The sequence below is a fragment of the Protopterus annectens genome, chromosome 1.part0 (assembly GCF_019279795.1).
Source record: "Protopterus annectens isolate FY-2018-M chromosome 1.part0, PAN1.0, whole genome shotgun sequence".
Lineage (NCBI taxonomy): Eukaryota > Metazoa > Chordata > Ceratodontiformes > Protopteridae > Protopterus > Protopterus annectens.
In genome coordinates this window covers 1,389,891,199-1,389,913,337 of record NC_056725.1, presented here as the reverse complement: position 1 = coordinate 1,389,913,337, position 22,139 = coordinate 1,389,891,199, and the positions used below count along the sequence as shown (strand labels likewise).

General features: G+C 40.7%; 1 protein-coding gene across 1 annotated transcript in view; it reads left to right on the top strand.

The window, feature by feature from the left end:
- The window catches only part of MDN1 (midasin AAA ATPase 1), a 3,484,183-nt gene that overhangs the window by 153,067 nt on the left and 3,308,977 nt on the right, over positions 1–22,139 (top strand). The gene's annotated exons all lie outside the window — the stretch shown is intronic.

Genomic DNA, 22,139 nt, shown 5'->3' with positions numbered 1-22,139 from the left:
TCCAAGGAGGTGCAGGATGTCATTTTGGAGGCCAGAAGGCCATCAACTAGAAAAGCTTACTCCGCAAAATGGAAACGGTTTTGTGTCTGGAATGAGAAAAAGGGCCAGGATCCTGGAAAACTGCATTTACCTCAAATACTACAATATTTGGCTGAGCTGCTAAGCAGTGGACTTTCATTCTCCTCCATCAAAATCCATGCCTCAGCCATTTCTGCAGAATACAACACTGATCCACCTTTCTTCTCTCACCCTCTCTTAAGACGGTTCCTCAGAGGGGCTAAGAATCTAAGACCTCCAAGGAAACAACCAATACCTGCTTGGGATCTTAATTTCATTCTGGAAAAACTGACTTTGCCTCCCTTTGAGCCAGCTGCCTCATCAGATTTGCAATATTTGTCCTGGAAAACAGCTTTCCTTCTGGCTATCACCTCAGCTTGTAGAGTTTCAGACCTACAGGCTCTCATGGCTGTCCAGCCTTTTATCTTCCATCAGGACAGAGTTTCCGTACAAACCAACCCGTCCTTTATGCCTAAAGTGGTATCCAGGGTAGCTTTAAATCAGGCCATACATTTACCTACTTTTTATCCTAATCCTCAAAACAAAGGGGAGAGATTACTACATTCCTTGAATATCCACAGACAACTATGTTATTATTTGGACAGAACAAAGCCTTTCAGAAAATCAGAACAGCTCTGTGTCCTATGCTGTAGGAGCTCAAGGAAAGCCAATTTCCAAACAGACAATCTCAAAATGGATAGCCCACTGCATACGGTTTTGCTATTCCTTTCATGGCAAAACTGTACCTACAGGCATTAGAACTCTTTCTACCAGGGCCACAGCCACCTCTGCAGCCTTCCTCAGAGGAGTTCCTACCAAGGATATTTTGGAAGCAGCCACTTTGAGTTCTGTGCATACCTTCTCCAAGCACTACAACCTACCATTATACTCCAAATCTAGAGCAGGCTTTGCCACTGCAGTCTTGCAGGGCATTTTGGCTCCTCCTAGTTCCACCTAGTGCCTACCACCCCTTTCTTAGCTTTGGGATTCTACCCATCTGTTATGACTGCAGCTGTATGCATGATGAACATAGTACAGTTTTGTACCTACCATAAATGTAGATGTTCGAGTGCTAATACAGCTGCAGTCCAGGTTTCCTCCCTCCTTCCCTCTTGGGACAGGCCTATAGGCTAACACATCCTCATACAACCTGATTGGGGTATTCATTTATGATGTATTTGCTTGCAACTACTGTATTTTGATTATTGCACTGCATTATTACACAAATGTATGTATTGCCTTCCTTCTGGGGGCACCTGACATCTGGGGCAAGAAAAACTGAAGAAAATGGCGTCTGCTGGTTCCTTTATACCCCTGTCGCACTGACGTCAGGGAAGAAGCGACGACAACCGACGCCAGACCTAGACTTTGGAATTTGGCCGACCGAGGACCCGCCTGACGGCAGGAGAACCCATCTGTTATGACTGCAGCTGTATTAGCACTCTAACATCTACATTTATGGTAGATACAAAACTGTACTTTTCCGTGGTCCGTTGTGGCACCACCTTTGTGGAGTGGGACCACTGTAGCTGTACGCCATTCTTTGGGTACATATCCTGTAGTAAGGCTAAGTTTTTAACAGTGACTTAATGTGAGGGTTCAGTTCTTCTTGGAGCTCGTGTAAGACGCAGCCTGGGACACCGTCCGGTCCCATAGATGCTGTGTTTTTTTGCTTTGGAGAGGGCAGCTTTCACCTGTGCATCTGTGATGTCAGGGAAGTTGCATTCAGTTGGGATAGGTATTTGCTCCTTTGGGGGGGGGAGGGGGGGAGAAGTTTGCGCTGAATCAGTCTGCCAGGATGTTGGCTATGTCTGTAGGTTCGGTATATTTTGTACCGTTATGCAACAATTCAGAGCATATCTGGGAGTTTCCACCCATGTTTCTGACATAACTAAAGAAGGCCTTGTGATTATCTTTAGTGTCTAGGGCAATTTTTCTTTCGAAACTGGCCTTTGATGATTTTATGAGGGATCAAAGTTTCTTGCTAATACTGATCAGAGATGCCTTCCCTTTTTGGGATTTTGCTCTGTCATGTAGTAGCTTCCTCCTTCTGTTGTATAGCTTATTTATGGCCAGGGTCCACCAGACTGGTCTCCTGTTTTTGGAGGAGTGAGTCTTGGTTTTATTTGGGATAACACGATCCATGCATTCCTGCAGGTGCTCATAGAATGCATTTGTAAAGGATTCTGCGGATTGGGCTGTATTATCCTCTGGCCCAGGGGCTTTGAAGGATTCCACCTCAGTCTTGAGAAGTGCAAAGTTGGCTTTGGAGAAATTCTTTAGTGATTTCCTTGGCTGGGGGTGGGGACTGGATATGGATGTACAGGGAAATTTGTTTATGGTCTGATCTTACCAATGAGGGGTTTACCTCTGGTGTGGAACATAGAGTCCCCATGTTGGTGATGACCAGGTCCAATATGTTCCCTCTTGTGGGAGTGGTGACCAGTTGTTCCATTGTGTTAGAGTTTATAAATTCAAGGAACCGTTGGGCAAGGGTGTTTGGGCTTGAGTAGTTTTCCCAGTCAATGTTTGGGTAGTTGAAGTCACCCAATAACTTAGTGTTTGGAGAGACCTTCATATTCTCCAGTGTTCTCAGGAATGCCAAGTGGGGTTCCTGTAATAGGGAGGGTGTTCTGTAGCAGGCTACAAACTGAAAGGCAGTTTTGCCCGCTGTTAGTTGCACATGGATGGTTTCCGATGCTTCGTGCAGTGCTACTAACCTGGAGGTGTAGGTATCTTTGATGAATATAGATACTCCCCCTCCTTTTGTGCCTCGGTCCGAGTTTTGGGGCCGAAACGCATGGTACGAGTTATAACCTGGTAGTGCTGGGGTGCTCTCAGGAGCCTTGAACCAGGTTTCTGTTACTGCACAGACATAGATTTTCTCCATACTGAGGAGAGTCTCGAAAAGGCGCGTCTTGAGGTTTAGACTTCTGGCATTGAGTAGCATTACCTTTAGTTTTTTTTATCTTTGGGTTGTCTGTGGAGGTGGGTTTGTCCTTTGAGCCTTGCCTAAAAAAGGCACTATGGGGGTGGCAAGAGCCTTGGCCAGTATACGAAAGCCTAAGGGTGACAGGTGCAAGCCATCCCTAGCGAAGCAACGTGGCTTGTCAAGCATGTCATCCCAGGCTGACAGACACTGGATCCCCTTTGAATGACACCAATACTTTAGCCAATTGTTGAAACTGATAATTTTGTCTTTTTACTGTGGCATCATTCTTGGTGAGGGCAAGATGCTACTCAAGGTCAGGGACATAGCCTGGGCTACATGGTCAGAGAGCTTCTCTGTCTCTTCATGTAGTCCAGGGAGATACGTCTCGGGTCATTCACACCAGCATGGACAATGACTGAGTCATACTTGCTTTGGAGTGACCTGAGTGCTTGCGTTGTGGCAGATCCTGGCATCCAACAGGCAGCTTACAGTGACCTTCTTGTTCAGTCTGGTGAGTGGGACGTCAGTGTGCCGGACAATAGAATCCCCTATAACAAGTGTATTTGGTGTGTTGTTTGGCCTTATGGGCTGTGACTGTGAGGCACACTGATTTTGTGAGAGATGTGATTTGTGGGTATTGTTGAGGGTGGCTGTTGCTTGGATATCTGCTTAGGAGGTCTTTGCTGTTTAGGCAGATTTTTATTTAGAGCCTCTGAGTATGTTTTTGTGTGTTTATGTGTTGGGTATGCAGATGCAATAGGTCTGTGTGAGACTGGATTTGTGGTGTGGGTGGTTACCTTTTCCTCCTGACTGACTGTGCCAGTCTTGGGTTGAGAGAGCTCTGCCTCCAGTTTGGCTGTGTAACTGCATCTCTCACATGTATTAGAGTTTGTTGGAAGGAGGAGAGGGTTGTCTGTACATAAGGCAATTGTAACATTGCCTCAAAATTACCAGATTCACCTGCTGGACTGGAGAGTAACCTTGAAACTGACCCTTGGACATACCAGATTAGTATAGGGAACTGTTTTTTTTACTTATCAGATTAGGGAAGGGAACTGATTTTTCACTTGATCAGGAAGGACCAATCGGGAGTCTAATACTTATGAGAAGTCAAGGAGGGTGTAGTGCTTTAGTTAGTTGGTGTTTCCTTATAAGAACTGAGCAAGTGCAGGGCTTTAGAAAGAGAATAGAGTGATTACTTTGAGAGTTTGAACAGTTCTAAGGGAAAAAATGAAGAGCAGACTTTGTGGAGCCTGGAATAGTTTAAACCTGTTTAGGCGGTGCTGCCCGACGCTGCTCAGTGCGCAAAACCGCGCAAAAAGAGTTGTAGGGTTTTAAGCGAGAGAGATCAAGGAGTTTAGAATTGACCCAAAATGGCCAATAAAACTACAGCTTCTAGGTAGTAACCACTCCTCCAGGGACAGGCAGGCTGTTCAGTGTTTACCACTCCCACTGGTGAACACAGAGACTTCATTTTAGCCCAAGCAAGCACTGGCCTTTCTAGAAACTTCCAAACAGTTCTGAACAGCAAATCTGTAACTGAACTTAACTTTCAGAAAGTGGGGAAAAAAGCAAGATTTTTTTTTTCTTTTTGTTGTAGTTTAAAGGTAGCAGGGATACACAAGCAGCAAAATAATCACAGCAGTGCAATAAATGACCCCACACTTGAGTGCTAGGCCAAAATCAGGTAAAATGCAGTTTTTAGAGAAAAAAAAACAATTTTAAATTAAGTGCAACACAGGAAATGCAGTAAACAGGCTCTAGATGTGTTCCAAGTACTGTTACAGATATAAACTTTAGCAAGCCGGAAAATGCCAAAAAGTAGGCGGCAAAGCAGTAAAACTTAATAAATCAGAAGAGAATACTTAAAATCACAAAAGTGTTGTTAGTCTTCCAGATACTTGTTACTTTCTTTGCTCTTTATGTCTACACAAATACAGTCTATTCCTGAAGTTTGATTTATCTATCACCTTGTTTGTCATACCATCCTATCTTAACTGTTGAGTTAGTACAAGTCTTTCATAAATATGTCCATGTGTGCTTTTTTTTTTTATTTCACCTCATGTCTGCTTTATATAGATTTTCATAACATGTCCGAAATATCTGTAAAACCTCTACATGATCTCTGGTTGTTTTTCTTGTTATAGGATGCTTAAATTTGGCAACAACCCTTTCTACTTTCTGCTACATAAATCGTTGTACTTTATTTTTTCATAACGCCAAAGCACAAAACCTGTTACTTAACAACAGTCTTTCTAAACTCATGCATATTATTCATATACTCCCTTATTTCAGCATTAGCACTCTGCATTTGGACCTTTTCTTGTTCTGAGATTTCTGATGTTCATCGTGTTACACTGCTGCAGTCACCACACTTGGGTTATCCTGCCATCAGGCGGTCCCACAGTCGGCCAGAGTTCCAAAATCTTGGTCCGGCGTCTGTTGCTGTCGCTTCTTCCCTGACGTCAGTGCGCCAGGGGTATATAAGAGGCATCCAACGCCATTTTCTTCAGTCTTTCTTGCCGCGTGGTGCCCGAAGCAGTTCGCAAATGCGGGTCGGCCGACCCCTGAGATTTTCAAATCGAATTTCTGACCTAAGTCTTCAATAAAGCTAAGTACCCCGTTGGGGAACCTTTTCTTGCCTCAGTCCGAAGTCAGAAAAAGTTAACAATTGCATTTCTTGTGGGAAGCAAATACCTCATAAGGACTTTCATTCTTATTGTATTCCTTGCCTAGGCCCAGACCACGACATCACAGGTTGTCTGTTTTGTGTTAGGTTTAATAAATGAGCTATTAAACGTCGGTTTGATTTCGTCCGACATTACTTTGGTAGGAAATTTAATTATACCATGCCTTTGGAGCAACCGACGACCGGCATGTATACAAAACGCAAGGAGCAACCGACTGGCATGCATACAAAACGCAAGGATAAGGACAGGCAGCCTAGACTCTAACCGGACTCAGAGGCCTCTGCTGGGCCTGTCGCCGGTTCTCCGGTTTTCAGTGAGGCGCCTACGCAGCCCCTGATGACTGCTGATTTAGAACCCCAGACTGCTTCTGATTCCCAAGCTGAGAGTACTAGGCCGCCGCAGCCTTAGTCTTTAGGCCCTTCCGACTCCACAGCAGAAGGAGATTCCGGTGCAGTAGAAACGCCTTCAGTTGCAGAAAGTGTCTTCAGACCGACTACACTCGCCATTAAATCTTATGCGAAGTTAAAAACTCCTTTAAAAACAAAAAAGACTGTATATCAGTCTCCAGTACAAGGCCCCATGCCTAAGAAATAGATGCTTAAGATGGCTGAAGATTTAATTACCCACCCCCTCCTGATAAAAGGCCAAGACAAGAGGAGGATTATGCTTCCTCTGACCAGGTTTCTATTTCCTCAGATTCTTCACAGCAACGGGAATACTCTTTTCCCCCTTATGAAGATTCTGATGCTGAAGAGTCTATTCCCTCAGCATCTCCCCCAGAAGACTACTCCTTTGGGGAAACTTTACATACCATGAGGGAACACTTCCACTGGGAAGGCCAGGATTACTCTGATTCTAAGAAAAGACTCCGAGAGTTCCTTTTACTACCCCAGCACAGACCACTTGGTATCCCACCCGTGTTGGACATTGTGGATGATGTTTACTTAGAATCTAGCCTTAACCCAGACTCTCTACCTCCTGCTCCAGCCAAACCAGGCAGATACTAGAGTCCCTGACTCACACAAATTCCTATATAAAAGCCCTGTTGCTGAGCCAGAAACAGTTTACCAGGGTCCAAAAGGGGTTAAGGCCTCTATTGCTAAAAATCCTGTACCCTCTGAAAGGGATTCCAGAGCACTAGATAGATGGGGAAAGAAAGTATACAACTCAGCTACTGTAATGAGGGCCTTAAATTGCCAGTTTCACATGCTGAAATATCAGCAATTCCTGATGTCTCAATTAAAACAAAAAATGACACATTCAGAGCAGCCTGATTTCAAGGAAATGCAGGATTTGTTGCATGCAGCTGAACAGGTGGGCAAACATACTTTGCAGTGTGGATTTGATTCATTGGAAGCTTCCTGTAGAGTAGCAGTGACTGGGTCTGTCATACGTAGACCTGCTTGGTTAAAAGAACAAACCCTGCCTGATCATGTTAAAGCAAAGTTATTGGATGCACCTTTACAGCAGGATGTTTTATTTGGTGTAAAAGCAGAAGAGGTTTTAAAGAAAATGGAGGATAAGGCAAAATCTATGCAGCCGGTCAAGGATTTTTTTACAGGTTCAACCCCCTCTTTTCAGCAGAAATTGGCCAACAAAAAACTGGTCCTTTCCAGCTTCTGACAGACCACAGAGGGGCAAATACAGATGCACAAGGGGCAGAGGTCAGTCACAAGGCCCTTACAAACCTCGCCAATGGGGGGCCGCTACCCAGAAAGGAGAAGACAGGCTCCAAGCTAACAGAAGACAAACACAATGACTTAATCCTCAGACTGCCAAGCAAATCTCTCTTGGCAGCTCCCTTGGGAGGAAAATTAGCACTTTTTACAGACAACTGGCACATCATCACAAAAGACATATGGGTCCTAAACATTGTCTCACAAGGATACAGATTCCCCTTTCACACCTTGCCAAGGATAAAAGGAATGCCAAACCTGCCACCAAATCAATGGGCAGAGGCACAAAAACAAATTACAGCTCTCATGGACGAGAGCCATTCAACAGGTACCTACACAGGAGCAAGGACAAGGATTTTACTTGAGACTCTTTCTAGTCCCCAGAAAGGACAAAGCCTGGAGACCCATTCTGGACCTTTCAGTTCTAAACACTTATCTGCAAGTAACCAAATTCAAGATGCTAACACTACAGCAGCTTCTTCCCATGCTGGGCAAGAAGGCTTGGCTAGTAACGTTGGACCTTCAGGAGGCATACCTGCATGTCCCTGTCAGACAAAATTGCAGAAGATACCTCCATTTTATTGCAGGTTCAACCCATTATCAATTCTCTGCACTGCCCTTTGGCTTATCTACTGCGCCCAGGGTCTTCACAAAATGCCTGGCACCAGTAATTGCATACTGCAGACAAAGAGGAATTCAAATATACCCATACCTGGACGACTGCCTTATTCAAGCAGAAAACAAGGACATTCTTTTAAAGCATCTGGCATTTGTCAAACACCTTCTAAGTTGCCTAGGGTACACAGTAAACGAAAAGAAATCAAAACTAGTGCCCTCACAGAACATAATATTCCTGGGTGCCAGCTTGAATACAATGACCCAGATGGCTTATCTCATGCCAGACCATCAACAACAGCGGACTCAATACTTCAAAATGATGGCAACAAAGACCCAGCTCCCTGCAAGAAAAATTCTGTAGGCCTTGGGATTCATGGCATCTTGCATACTCCTAATACCATTTGCAAAACTGCATATGAGGAAATTACAATGGTACCTGAAAAGCGTATGGACTCAGCACAGCCACAGCTTGGAAACAATGATGCCACTCATTCCCTGCCTTCAACATGAGTTTCTGTGGTGGGCACAGGCATGTCACCTCAACAAGGGTCAGCCTTTTACCTTGCCCACAGCCAGGCAAACTATAACAGATGCATCGGACTATGCCTGGGGAGCACACATGGCAGGACAGTGCATTCAGGGCAAATGGGATACAGATCAAAGGCATCTGCATATCAATCAAAAAGAAATGCTAGCTGTACAGAATGCCTTAACAGCTTTCAAGAACCTCTTACATCCAGGACAACTCCTAATAAAGACGGACAATGCCACAGTAATGTGGTACATAAGCAAGGGGGCACACACTCCTACCCCCTACGCAGGCAAGCAATGACCTTGTGGAACACGGCACTGACTTACCAAGTTCAACTACAAGCACAGTTCCTGCCAGGAAAGAAAAACACATTGGCAGACTACCTAAGCAGAAACATCATGGATCCCCACGAGTGGAAACTAGATCCACAAGCATTTGCAATAACTCAAAAATGGGGATGCCCCGACATAGATCTGTTTGCCAACCCCCAAAACTACCAACTTCAAAATTTTTGCACAAGAACATTCCACCCACTAGCTTGGAAAGTGGACACCCTCTCATTCAGTTGGAAAACATTAACAGTGTATGCCTTTCCTCCACTGCCTCTACTAGCAAGGTCCTGCTGAAAGTCAGATTAGAGAGGCCACAAAAGATACTCATTGCTCCAGACTGGCCACACCAACAGTGGTATCCAATATTAAGGAACATGGCCAATGACCCACCATGGATTTTACCCCCAAATTCCTCACCTGCTCATTCAGCAAAACAATCCGATTCTACACAGCCAGCTCAAGACTTTAAATCTGGCTGCATGGCGAATTACCTAAACAATCAGCCAACACCTCTATCTAAAGCTGTTATGGATGTCATTCTGGAGGCCAGGAGGCCCAGCACCAGAAAAGCTTATTCAGACAAATGGAAAAGATTTTGCGCCTGGAACCAGGCTAAAGGCCAAAATTCCCTTGTTCCAAACCTTCCTCAGATTCTACAATATTTAACTGAGATGTTGCACAAAGGACTTTATTTTTCATCTATTAAGATCCACGCCTCAGCGATTTCAGCTCACTGCAACACGGATCCCCCTTTATTTTCACATCCACTCCTAAGACAGTACATCAGAGTGGCTAAGAACATAAAACCGCCCAGGAGAGCACCAACACCAACTTGGGATCTCAACTTTGTTCTGGAAAAGCTTACTCTGCCTCCCTTTGAACCAGCTATTTCAGCTGATTTAAAGTGTCTATCATGGAAAACTGCCCTGCTACTAGCAATAACTTCAGCTAGAAGAGTCTCAGAGCTACAGGCTCTAATGGCAGTGGAGCCTTTGTTCATTTTTCATCAAGACAAGAGTCGCTCTACGAACTAATCCTTCGTTTATGCCAAAGGTGGTATCCAGTGTGGCCCTAAACCAAACCATTCATTTACCCACCTTTTTCCCAAACCCCCAAAACAAAGGAGAAAGACTCCTGCACTCTTTGGACATTCACAGGCAATTACGTTTCTACTTGGATAAGACTAAGGCTTTCAGAAAATCTGACCAGCTCTTTGTATCCTATGCTGCAGGATCACAAGGAAAAGCCATCTAAAAACAGACAGTTTCAAAATGGATAGGACATTGTATACGTTTCTGTTACAGACATCATGGGAAACCGGTACCTGCTAACATTAGGTCCCACTCCACCAGGGCTACAGCTACATCAACTGCCTTTCTCAGGGGGGTACCAACCAAGGGTATTTTGGAAGCTGCAACTTGGAGTTCAGTGCACACCTTCACCAAACACTATCACTTACCTCTATACTCTAAGACTAGAGCTGGCTTTGCCACTGCAGTTCTGCAGGGCCTACTATCTTCTCCAAACCCTGTTAAACTCCACCACCCATCCTTAGCTTTGGGATTAAACCCAAGTGTGATGACTGCAGCAGTGTAACACGATGAACATAGTACAGTTTTGTACCTACCATAAATGCAGATGTTGGTGTTCACACTGCTGCAGTCCAGGTTACCCTCCCTCCATCCCCTCTGAACTAGCTGAACCTTTCTATACCTTTCTATCTCGTACAACCTTTGTGGTGTATTTGCTTGTAACTGAAGGTATTCTTTGTATTTTCTTTACATGTTTTATTGGCAATATGTATTGCCCACCTATTGGGGGCACCTGACATCTGGGGCAAGAAAAACTGAAGAAAATGGCGTTGGATGCCTCTTTATATACCCCTAGCGCACTGACGTCAGGGAAGAAGCGACAGCAACTGACGCAGGACCAAGACTTTGGAACTCTGCCGACTGCGGGACCGCCTGACTGCAGAATAACCCAGGTGTGATGACTGCAGCAGTGTGAACATTCTAACATCTACATTTATGGTAGGTACAAAACTGCACTTTATTCTGCAGTACTTCAACCTTTATCAGTCCCTCTAAGTAATTCTTATTACTACTTAACCATATCTTTTGTTTTTAACCTCCATTTTCTTTATACCCCATTCACTAGACATAACTTCTGAAGATATTTTGTCTTCCCTAATAACACTTAAATAACTTCTACCACCTATTTCTTGAATTTTTTTCTCTTTAGTAGGTAGATATTATTTTTTTTACTTTGTTTTTTTGTGTGTGCTTGATCTGAAATAGTTACTGGATGTGTGTCAAAGCCTTCAGTTAAATGCATATGTTCTTGTGAAATGGTTTCTGTCTAGTCTAGTCCTGTTGTACCTGGGGAATAATTTGTAAATTCTGTCCGAATTTCTATTACTGAATTCTCATCTTCCACGCCAAATATTTTCTTAAATTTCATAAAAAATCTACTCTTGCTTCTTTCCCTTTTAGGTCTCCCGGTACAACCTCACTACTGCTATTCCTTACCTATAAATGATATTACTTGCTGAAAGCTGATTTATTTCTCCCAAAAATTTCTTAAGCTCCATAATATCCTTTTTTGTGAACTATAAATGCATGCTGGTATAATCTTTCTCCTTTGCTAATGACCCCCTTCTACCACAAGTTTATTATTGTTGTCTTTTTCCTCTTCTGTTGCTATACGTGCCCCTCTAGCAGTTGGTATAATTATTCACCTTTTCCTTTATTTCTGATATTCTGCTGAATACTCATCCTGAAGTCTTTATCAATTTTATGTGCTCATTTCTTTCCAGATGTGTCCCCTACAGCATTGCTATTTGCACTCTGCATTTCTTAATATAATTCAGTACTTCTGTTCTTGTAAAGCTGTTTATTTTCCAAGATAATATGGATATCGTAGTCATTATGATAAAAAGCTGTTGTTGCTGCCTATTATCCATGGCAGTTTTTTGTAATGTGCATTTCCAACTTTCGCTTTAAATACGAACACTTGTTTGGCAGCCTGATAATTTGTACAGTTGTTTCTCATCTCTGAACCTATGCCACATTTTAAGACTTTGTTTTAATGAAACCCCCAAAAGAATTTAAATATATTTTCAAAATACCCCATCCCCTGTTAACTTTGAACATGTACACAAAACCATGTACATCTTCAAAAATGAAGTTTAACCTTCCAGAGAGGAACAATTGTGCCAAATCGACCACTGCACCCGCAGGCTTTACCTAGCCTGAAGTTAAGGTTACCCATGCCAAAGGGCATGCTGCAGTCTGTTTTCTCACTTGCATTGAATGCTGTCTGTTCTTTTATCTCTTCCACTTCCAGATGTGAAAAATGGCTTCTGTCCTTTCAGAAATCATTAAAGTTTAGCCCTAAAAAAGTGTACTGCCTTTCTTAAAATAAGTCACTTGTACACTATTCCATTACATGCATTAAAGTATTAAGACTGCTAGGGAGTGTGCTGTTGCTTACTTCCTATAGTTTCAAACTTTATTTTTCACTGAACCAAATGCCATGGTACCTTCTGTCCATGTTGGTTGCCTGCACCTGCAGACAACGTCTGAGTGGAATGGTACTCTGCAATGAATCTTTGTAATTTCACCCAGCACAGAATGTACAGCTGTCATCAGCTGCAGACTTCTTGACAAAAACACTTGTTTGTCTTAATCCCAAGCCATTATCCCAAGCCATTAATGTGGACATTCACCCTTGTAAACGTAAGAGTAAATATTTTCATTCTGCATATAATCAGTGCACTTTTACACACTCCACCCTCACCCCAGCAACCAAAGATCATAGTATATTAACATTAAACTTGCTTTGTCCAGCCTTTATCTTTTACGAAACAGGCCTTAGTGTTAACTAAAAAATACTTGAACCGATTGTCAAAGAAGACTCCCCCCACACACACACTTAAAATACCCCTGACTACACACTACGCAAAACTGTTTTACTGTATATAACATGTAGTTTGTCATGAAATGTTTTATACAGATATAAGAGCAAAAATTCTTTTACTTGGTTACTTTCCCCCTTTTATTGACAAAGTTGAGTATATGCTTTTCAGTCTACCCACAAGTTTAACAAAGTCAATAAACGTCCAGTCTTCATCCACTTTTTCTTGCAAAGCCATGTTCCATAAGTGTGATTGATGCTTTATAGTCTCCCATTTATTCACTAATTTGTGTTACTGGTCTTCCTGTTCATCTCCATCTCTCAACACCAGTCTGTGGTTTAAGTCCAAGGTACTCCTGATTCTTCTAGTCAACTCCTGTTCTTTATTTTCTCGGTCTTAAGCATTTCCTTTGGAACATTGGAAAACATTTCACTAGTAAAGTCTCTATGAACCTATAAGAAACCAGAGTGCCCTTCTGCTTTCTGGCTCACTTTTTGTTAATTTTAAGTTTCCTCCTTAGCCTGTTCTACATAAAAAAAATAATTTGATCCTCCAGGAAAAAATACTGTGAAGACAGCTTGGTAGAACAACTTGAATCTCACACCTGCCTCCCGACAGTCTGATTGCTGGGATAAGTTTGGTTGTCTTCTGCCTGGTGTACAGTGAATAATTTTCTACTTTGCTATTCTGCCACAGTTTTGTTAGGATCAACTCTTTTTCTGCTGGTATGGCTACATCTTTAATATCGGTCTGGACTGCTTTCTTCGCTGCCGTGTTTAGAGCAGACGCTCTCTGCCCTTATTAAAGGGACAGTCCCAGAGATTTATTTTTTTTTTTTTTTTCAGTATAGCTTTTCTGAGCATGTCCTAATATTGGCTGTGGGGGGTGGAGGAGGGGTGCTTACAGGAAGTTTCAGTGCTCTTAGTAAATTCCATCTCAAATTGCATTTGTACTCAGAACAGCTCTCACCGAGTCATTCATTAGTTTCACCTCGTTTTTTATCGTCTGAGAAAAGTAGCCTTGCAAGAATTGTATTACCTTGTAGGAAAGCATATAAGCAATTCAAAGCTAACACGTTAAGTTTTCTGTTCATTTCATATTTTGTACGGATTTCTGAATGCTAGCCAAGTGCTATGATGTCATGCATGACTGCCACTTGCTGTGTGGAAAGCATCAGAATGATGCAAGTTTTGAACAGGTGTAGAAACATTATTATTTTTTCTCCATCTTTTGTTTTTTTGGATTTCTGAATAGCAGAGTATAATGGTTTTCTGACCTCCTGTTTAAAAAAGTGTGACACAAGCAATAGATTAATTTTAAACAATGAAGTCCAAAACTTACTGTCGGAGTGAGGGCTGTACAGTACGGCAACCTGTTAGTTTTATATACTAGTTCTGATATTGCTTTACTAAAGAGTTAAAGGGAATACATCAAGATCTAATTATGTATGAATTCACTAAACTGTACTGCTTTAAGTTACGCTATGCAGAATAAATAAACGAAATAAAAAGCTGTACAGTTAATATAAGCTTTTTGTCAAGTTCATAAAACGTAAACGCGTATACTGCTTATCCACCCCTACAACAAATGCACACAAAACTGTAATAACCTTGATTCCCAGTGATTGGGGACTGAAAACTTTGGTAGGAACAGAATATTGTTAATTGTGTTCACCACATGGAATAAAAGCAGGACTGCATAAAGTAAAGTGAAACCAGGAGTAGGGCCGATTATGTAAGTGGATGGGGACAGCTTAGAGGTATTGGGTCAAGTTTCTTTGGATCAGAATTTTGGAGACTGGGATTGTCCCTTTATGAAAGCACAAATAAGCAACTGGATTAGTCTCTCTCAGCAGGATTTCTTAAAGTTAAAACGGTCTGCAGTTTCTCAGCCACAGAACCCCCCCCCCCCTTTTTTTTTTTTTTTTTTTTTTTTTTGCACGTTGTGGTCTAAATCCATCAATTTTTGAAACTTTCCTGGAGTCTTATACTTTAGCAACTTTTTCTTCATTTTAAATGTCTGATGTTTTTGCAGTTTTATCGGTTCATCTGAACTAGTCAATGCTTCTATTTTTCCAGCCTTTTATTTTTTTTAGAGTCGAGATATTCCTTCAGTGTTTGATTTATTTTAGAGTACATTTGATTTATTCAAACACTCCGGGAATATTTGACATCCAATTTAATGACCAAGTTTAAAGCTTTTGTCTTAAACTATTATAGGACTTTCTCAGAACTTGGAAAAAAAGTCTGGAAACAAACACATTTAAATTACTTTTGTCAAGACTTCACAACCAGGTCACCTGTTCTATCTTAAACTAATGAAAATAATCGATTTTAAAAGTACTTATTAAAAAAACAAAAACAAAAATGGAACCATTGCACCACAAAATATGGCAAGTATCAATAAGGAAGGTACATGGGGAAACTTTATTAGAAAATAAAGGACTATATTGGCAGCTTTCCTTAAATGCATCTTATGAACCAGGTCTTTCCTGATTTTATTGCAGTTGTGTTGAAAATGCATGCCTTGAAGGTGTAATTACAAGCTAATATTAAGTAATTGACTTATTACGTATTTAATGTTGTACATAGACATTGCATATGTTATGGGTATGTGTATACACATTTACTTTTACATGTATAGACTTTTTTTTTTTATCATTTGTTTACTAGAAGTCCTGATGTGATGGTTGCATGTATATATATTTTTTAGCATGTACTTAAGTAGAAATATTTACATTGGTTTAGATGCAACAGGTGATTTTTGATGTCATGTCAGAGGTATTTAAATGTGCGTATTACAAATGTTTTTTCCAAGTTTTAAGTGTTATAATAGTTTAGGATGAAAGCACTAAAACCTGGTCATTAAATTGTATATCAAATATTCCTGAAATGGCTGAATTCCATACCCCCCCGACTGTGTTTTCTCAACCTTTTCTGGTTGATTTTCTTTTAGGTTTTCCAAATTTCTTCTCTGCTGGCATCTAGGCAGTGTACTCAACTAGCTAGTAACTGAATTTTACCTCAGAACAGTTTCAATGGCACTCCTTTTTCTCTGTTTGTTTTCCCACTGGGAGAACTAAAACTAAACTATAGATCTGTGTGCAGCTATTTTGGGAGTTGAATTCTCAGAGGCTTTTGATGTAATAGACAAGTCCGTGGTGATTGACACATTAAAAAAACATTGTCCATTGCCACTTGTTTTTAAAGTCATTCAGAATCTACTTGTCACAGTGCATTGAGACATTACACAGTATAACTCCGATAAGAATCTTTTATACGAGTTCTGTTGAGTTATATTCATTATTATACAGGCAGCATATTCTTTTTCCAATTCCTTGTTTGAATTAAAAATGGAATTTCATATGCTGAAGGGACCATATTACAAATATTTATATATATATATATATATATATCAAGAAACTTGTATGGGTGTCAACCCCTGTTGAATGTGCACTGCATTAAAGGTGTCCTGGCACAGTGTTGGGTATGAAATTGCTTTAAGATTACTTTGCATTAACAGTCGAAATGTAAATGTGATTTATGAGCACTTCATAGAAAGATTTAGTTACTGAAGGATGACTGGTTGTTGAAGCTTTACTCCTGACAAAGTAGCTACATGGGATGATGATTATGGGAAGAGCAAGCCTTCCAACAAGAAAGGGAGTGCCATTCTCAACAGAAAAGCTGAATTTCCTGCAGGCTTGTCATCTTCAGCTCTTCTCCCCTGCAAAAGAGCTTGGCTGGCTGATTGCAGAAGATAAAATAGAATACATCCAGTTATAATTGAGACAACCCTGAACCGACTTGCTGTCTAGGTACATACCTAAGTGGCATTGAAGATCCTCTTGTCATTGCCCTCTCTTGTTTGTCTTTTTGGCTTTTCCCGGTTAGAGGTCGCCACAGCGGAACTCCGGTCCGCTAATGATTAGCAGTAGATTTTTATGTTTACTAGTTGCCAGCCCAATGCCCAACCTTTAGTGAAGGCACGCCCATTCACACATGTCTTTCAGAGACCACTCGACTGCGGGGAGGGCATGTTCAAAAATCCAGTTCTTTGTATGGTGACAGAGCTCTATATATTTTTTACTTCAATGAGATGCTCAATTCTGTAAGACTGGAGCTACCATATTGAGTCCCATGAAGCTCTCTTCCCTATTGTCCCCAAATTGTTAGGCATGTAGCATCACGCAGTCATCACTACTTTAAGCTAGCTGTCCTGCATGCGTTTCCATAGTTGTTTCTAAATCCGTTTCATAATTGACTGAAGTGGTTCAATCTCTCCCACATGCTTTCTTAGTTTTAACATGCATTTTATTATGCTTTAGTACGATGTCATCAGTGGAAGTATAGAAAACTAGGTGTAGTGGCTAGAGTGTGTAAGAGAAGATGTTGGAAGTTACTGTGCATTCCTTTACTAATTAAAAGATTTATCTGGTACAGGTAGTTGTAGGGTAGGTGACATTGGTATGATTTGTACTCTAACAATGGAGTATGTAGTTTAAACTGTGTTATCTCTGCTACAGCCTTTGCCCCCCCCCCCCCCAAAATTATTTATGGCTTTGTCCAGATTTCTTGCTCTGAGGTTGTGTGTGTGGTGTGTGTATACCATACCTCCCAACTCTCCAGATGTTTGCATTATATTTTTGGCCTGTTCCACAGAATAGAACAGATGGAACTGTGAGCCTGAATTCTCTGTGCCAACTACCAGATTCTGATGGAACTGAGTTTGAGTTTCAGTACATTTTCATAGATTTGAGTTGGATTGAGTTTCAAGGGAAGTGGTTTACTGTTGCTCATGCTAAGTGTTTTTTCAGTTTGCAGCTAATAGTTTTGTGTAGCAAATGGCAGTCACTGTTTGTACTGTAGAATTTGAAAACTGTGTTAATAGCATAATTGCCTTTGGTGGAGAAGGCTGTGGATTCTAGTCCCACACCATGTATATGGAGTGCCCTTTTGATTGCTGATTATTTGATGCATTTTAAGGGAGTAGGGGTTCTGCACTCGTGTGTCCTTTGCATGAAATGCCTAGTAACTATCAACTTATTAGTAGCTATCAACTTGTTACTGGCTTGTCAGTCAATCTCTATTGCAGTATTACCAGCTTAACACATTTTTTATGTAACAGACAATTCTTCAAGGGCAGCAGGCACTGAATTTGTAGATGAAACACTGAAATGTAAAGTAGTTTGTCAGTAGCAGCCTCTTCATTAGTTACAGATGTCTTAGAATTATTCAAATGACTTATTTCTGCAGAGATTATGCTTATTAACTGATACTGGTGGATTGCAATGACAGAAGTTTGAGTGGCCTTTTATGGTTGAAATTTTCTGAAATAGTTTTTCATTATTGGGTTATACATTTTGTTTCACTGCTTACTAGAATAATGTTCAAAACTACAAATTTAAAACATTCTAACAAGTGGTGCTGTAATATACAAGGAATATGATTTAATACAAGGAAAATTAATCCGGCAAGGTGAACATATTTGTATGTCCCTAAAAATGTGTGCAAGGAGCCTATGGTTTGAAAACAGCCTAAAGGTTAACTTAATTCTCTACTAGCCAGATGTATTTTCTTTGGATGTGGGTTATAATGTAATTTCAATGAGTGTGAGTTTCAAGGGCAGATAAGTTTATTGCTCATGCTAAGTCTGTTTTCATTGAGAGACTGTATTGTTTGTTTAGCAAGTGGCTGTCTGTGTCTCTGCTATTTTATTTCAGTATCTGTAATCATTGTAGAAGTAAATAAAACAGTATGCACATTGATTTGAACAGTGTTTATGGTAACCGGGGAGAAATAACCAAGTAATGGAACACTTTTGCCTTGTAAACTGTGAGGACAGTGGTGGTTGTCCATAGGGTCACTCTAGGAGTGAGATTGGAGTCATAAGAGCGTTAAGTGAGCGACTTACCTTACAAAATAAAACAGAAGTATATCACAGAGCATCTAAACGGAGTTTCTTGGGGCTTGCAACATCCACACCCCCAGATGTGTAATTGGGTTTTGACACAGACTTGGAAGGGGGAGACTCCACCTCTTCACTAGGTTGCAAAACAGACTTGTAGACTTGGCAACAATTTCAATGTAAATATGACCTAGCTTTAACACTGGATTTGAAGGATTTGGTAACAAATTTTATGAAGCAGAAGGCAAGAAAAATTAAAATTTGATTATGTAATCTCTTTTTTGTACAATAAATGTCAATAAATGTTTATCTAAATTGTTTCCTTTTTCTATACTTTTTTTTTAAGTAACTTATTTGCAAAACAAGGGGCACACTAATAAGCTTTGGCCTAGGGCACAAAATAACGTAGCACTAGCATGATTGCAGCTGGAATGAATATTTAATATCACTTGGTTATATATACTGTATTGTATCCAGAGTATGCATTACATGGCTGTAGTATTTATTCATTCATTCAGCTGGTGTCAGTTGTATACATTGCACTGTCCAGTTATGATGTAATTGCAGTCGTGCAAAGCTCACGTTTCTGTCATTTTTTGTAAATATTCATCACTGTGCTTAGCTGCATACTGTATTTGGTTATGAGCAAATTTCTTAATATAATGTCTTAACTTTTGCTTGCTAACTTCAGTGATGTGAACAAGTATAAACACTAACCCAAGTTATGATCATAAGTTCTTTTCTAGGAGCTTTTCATCCCAAGGTTGTCTCTGTAAATGGGTTATGCCCATAACTACCATAACTCAAAGGAGCTGTTTAACCTGGGCCTTCAGTTGTACAAAAGGTACAGGAAAGATTTGCCTGAATTAAGTCTGCATCTCAGACCTCAAATCCCTTTGTGGATTTTCTTAGGGACATGGACATGAACTGTCCAGTAAGGAGTCTTTAAAAAAAAAAAAAAAAAATGTTTGAAAACTTATCAGATGGGGTATGGGGGGGGCCTTGCTTTTTGAGCTGTGTTGTCTCCAGGGCTGCAGTATATAGTAAGGTACATGGTATTTCAGCAAATCCTTCCCCTAGAACCACCATCAAAGTTTTTTGGTTTTGCTGCTGTTGGTCCTGCTTGACTGTCATTGGCATAGTGTTATGAAATGTAGTACAGTATTACATTTTATCATACTATCACATAAAACTATTTATAAATTTGGTTTATGCTAAATATGAAAAAAGTGATTACTCTGAAAGTGTGATCTTTTCACTTAAATATGAAGCTGAATTTTGTGCTTTAACTTGCTCATGGGCTAACTCTGAATGTCATTACTGACAACTAGGAACAGGGTTTCTCCGCTCACCATCTACCGTAATGGAACTGGATTTATTTAAATCAGTAAGGTTGGGCAGGAGTAGTTCTTAATGGTCCTAAGTCCTAGCTCCCCCAGCTTCCTGCTTAGGATCTAGTCATTCTTGCAGACATTGACAGAGGCAGAAGTCATCTTTGACCTCAGGCCACTTTTTACATGTGCAGCTTATTACGCCTTAGCAGTAGCCAGACTTTAGGAGATTATTAAGGACACTTGGCCAGTTAGTGTCAACAGTTCTGTCAGAAGATGGGTCTGATTCAATCCAGAAGAGGCTATGGCAGGTCTGGTGGACCTGGTGAAAAAGGAGAGATGCAACTGGACAGCAGTGGAGAGGGGGGCAAAAAAGAAGAAAGCCTCTTGAACAAAACTGCAGCAATCTTCATTTTTGTAGCATATACAGTTTCTTTATTTTCTCTGCATTGCTACTTTTCCTAACAGTTTACAGCAGATAGAGCAGCCTCAAGGGAAGCACAACCTATCTAGTTGTATTTAATTTAAATCCTCACTTTTCAGACTTAAAATGACTGTATCTGAAATGGGTAATTGATGCTCTAACATTTTTTTCAGTCTTAATTTTAATCTGAGATGTAGTAGTTGTGATGGAAAGTTGTTTTATAAAGAGGGGATAACTTTTTTTTTTAAGCTGCAGGCATTTTCCTCTTTGAGAAATCTTTATTGCATAAAGTTTTATTTTGGTGCTTGTTATGGGGTCAACATTTGCTGCTTTCAGGTGGTGGTCCTTTTTTGTAGGTTGTTTTCTTCTGCTGCTACAGTTTTGTTTTTTTGTGCATCCTTTGCAGATGTAATGTCCATGCTCCCTTCTGCCAGTTCCTTCTCATTTTTCAGATTTTTTTATGCTCTGTACTCTACTCTGTGTGGATTTGTTGCCGGGGATTGCTCCGAGATTGATTAGCTTTGTAAAGTACCTTCCATAGTATGGGAACTTGGGGCCTCTTTCAACAGACCCATAACTTTACTCATTCCTTTCCCCATAATACTTCAGGTGCTTAACGGGTACTAAAGGAATAACCAGTTTGACTGAGCTTGGCCAGACTCTTTTGGGACTTGCTTTCTGCTTGAGCCAAAGGGACTGTAAGCATTAAGGGAAGAAGTGGTAAAGACTTGACAAACAATACATGTACTTAAAACCGCAACACAGTTGTCTCTAGGGTGCAGTACCCCAAGGAGGTTTTCTGTAAAGTGACAATGTTCTGTTATAGATTAGCTTATAACAAATGTTTGAGTTGGCTTGAATAACTTGTAAAGTATGGCGTAATTTGAGGATATGCAAGTACCCGGTACAGATGTTTGGGGAGTGGTGTGAATATCAATCGTAACAAATGTCATAGTCCTCTGAGGGCTGTTCAAATGGAAGGTGGACAGAACTTTGAGTCCAGATGAAATTCATGCAGTGATCAGAAAAAAGTGTTCTGTCACGTATTTGGGAGACTATAGTATTTGTCTGGTGAATGCGCAATCGCATTTGTGGCAGCTTAATTTCTGTGCCGAGAGAGGTACAAAATAAACCTGGGTAACATTGTTGGGAAGCGAACTGCACAGTGGTAGGTGAGATACTGACCATCTTTGAATTTTTCAGATAAGAACACTAGCAGCCTTATTGAAAATGTGAGGAAAGAATCCAAAACTGGCTTTGCACAAGACTCATTAAGGACTGTGAACTTGTATATCCTGGGATAAAAATGGTGTGATGTAGAAAATTACCTTAAGATGTTTAATGGACTACAAGTTATCCATAGGAGATGTACAAGAGCAAGGGGAAATACTCTGAGGATGGTAGAGTGGCATAAAGTGCCTTTTCCTGACCAACTAAAAAGTCATAGATGTCATAAAATGGCCTTTTTTGTCATGAACATCATTTTTCAGGAGGTTATGCAGTTAGTGCGGGGGTTGGTAGTTCAGAAATGCAAAGTAGATAGTGTTAGTCTCGGAGTGATCATCAAATAATTGATGCTTGTCCATTAGGTAGGCAGATAGGCATACTAGGCAAAGTGGTGATCTGTGGACCATTTTTCTTGTACACAAGGTTTCAAAGATTTTTGTACAGTTAACTTGGTCATTAAAGTACCTGCAGGCAAAGCTGAGGATACAGATAATTGA